This window comes from Rhinopithecus roxellana, chromosome 4 (genome assembly GCF_007565055.1).
Source record: "Rhinopithecus roxellana isolate Shanxi Qingling chromosome 4, ASM756505v1, whole genome shotgun sequence".
In the NCBI taxonomy this organism is placed as follows: Eukaryota; Metazoa; Chordata; class Mammalia; order Primates; family Cercopithecidae; genus Rhinopithecus; species Rhinopithecus roxellana.
Genome location: NC_044552.1, coordinates 77,513,549 through 77,515,891, shown reverse-complemented (window position 1 = coordinate 77,515,891; position 2,343 = coordinate 77,513,549).

Genomic DNA, 2,343 nt, shown 5'->3' with positions numbered 1-2,343 from the left:
CTTTTCCTATGATCTGTCCAAATTTTGGCTAACATCGTAGTAGAAATCTGTTTTGACTTGTAATTTTCTTGCTTTGAAATTTTATCTGTACTCTGTTAAATTCTGTCTTAACTGCCACCACTGAAAAAAAATTTTTTTTCAAAAATAGTACAAAACCTTTAGGAAAGTGTCAGAAATGTTTATAATTAAATTTGGTCTGATACAATGCTAACTTAATATTAGATTCATCACAAGCTATAAGGAATGAATGAACAAAATAAATAAAATTTTAAACTGATATAACTGAAAGCAAGAAAGATGGGCTCCTTCTTAAAGGAAGAGGTCTGCCAATCATTTCTTACCTCCTTTCAGTTAATGATAGTCTATCCAGTTTCTTAAATAGCTCTAAAAATGTATTTCCACCTCTACATTTCTACCATCACTTTTAGTTAAGATTTCGTTATCTCTTGCCTGCATTCTTATGAGATAAAAAAATGTAGAGAGTAGAGGGAAAGAGACCAGTTATTGGAGGCTTTCTATGTATTGGGCAGTTTGGTATACGGAGATAAAGGAAGAATAAGACACAGCCCCTGTCCTCAAGGAGCTCATAGTCTTAAGGGGAGATACATGCAAACAAGTAATTGTTTTATAGTGTGATTAAGATGACAATAGCAACAGTATGAGACAAAGCATTAGCACTGAGGAAGAAATAACTAAGTCCTGTCTAGGGGTGTTAGAGAATCCTTTCCAGACATCATGCCTGAACTGGCAGTTTAGGGAGCAGGTCAAGGCAACCCAGGAAGAAGGAACAAACAGATACTTGGCCTGCTGCAGATGATCCAGCCGTGCCCATCTTCTCCATCCTTTATGTCACACATGTGAGCTTGGGTAACCTCAAAATGCTTATGGCTTCCCCAGAGATTCCATGTGGTTTCATGCCTTTGTACTTTTGTGTGGTTTGCTCCCTTCCTTTTCTTTCTTTTTTTTTTTTTTGAGGCGGAGTCTCACTCTGTCCCCCAGGCTGGAGTGCAGTGGCCGGATCTCAGCTCACTGCAAGCTCCGCCTCCCGGATTTATGCCATTCTCCTGCCTCAGCCTCCCGAGTAGCTGGGACTACAGGCGCCTGCCACCTCGCCCGGCTAGTTTTTTTTTTTCTGTATTTTTAGTAGAGACGAGGTTTCACGGTGTTAGCCAGGATGGTCTCGATCTCCTGACCTCGTGATCCGCCCGTCTCGGCCTCCCAAAGTGCTGGGATTACAGGCTTGAGCCACCGCGCTCGGCCTCCCTTCCTTTTCTACCTTTTCCTGTAAGTGGTGATAGTTAGGGAAAATTTTAAACAAAGGAGAAACATGATCAAGCTTCTATTTTAGCAATAGAGAAAGCTTGATTTTAGAAATCGAGCTTCTATTTTTGTGTTTTTTGGGGGGATGAATTGAAAGAGAAAAAGACCACAGTTGGAGAAACCAATCACAATCCTACTACAGAGTTAATGAGATGCTAGACTAAGGCAGTTGCAGTGGAAAGGAAAGAACTGCATGGATATGAGAGATGATAAAAGGTGGATTCAAAGGGACTTGATGATTTATTGAGTGGGATGAGTAGAGCAAAGGAAGAACAGCATGGAGTAAGAGGAATCTATGATGAACCTCAATTTCTGTCCCAAGACGTTGGGTGCTTGGTGTTGCCACCAACCAAAGTCAGAAATAGCAGATGAAGAACATATACTGGGGAAATGTTAATTTCCTTTTTTGACATAAATGGTCATGTACTTTCCTCTCTAAGTAATTACAGGAAGACTTACAATCTTATGAAAGATACAAGGTTATGAAATTATTTTGAAATAAAGTAGGTATGAGTGTAATAACTATAAAAACATGTAGGTGACTTGGGTAGAGATGACAGGAAGTAGCTGGATTTGTGGCTAAAGTTCAGGAAAGAGCTCTGGGATAGGGATTTGTATTGGGAGGCTTCATCAAATAAGGGATAGTTTAAATAAAGGGAATGCATTTAAAAAGTAGAGAAAATATGGGTGAAACTCCTGGTTTGTGGCTGAGGTAATTGATTGACATGGTTGACTTCTGTGAGGAGGGACTCACTGCTATTGTAGAATGTTTTCTAGGAGTAGCCCAGCTGGACAGAATGCCACAGATACCAAAATAAAATAGGTGCTGGTTTCTTCAAACTGAAGTGACAGAGAATGATCCATCTGGCATAGGAAACGTCCACCCTCCCAGATTGAGGCCTGTAAGCACTTTCATCCTAAAATTAAGATTATCCGGATGCAAGAAACTATCATAGGTGTGCCTGACTGAGATGATTTGCAAATAGTTTAATGATTGAGGTACTTTCCTCTCTAAGTAATTAC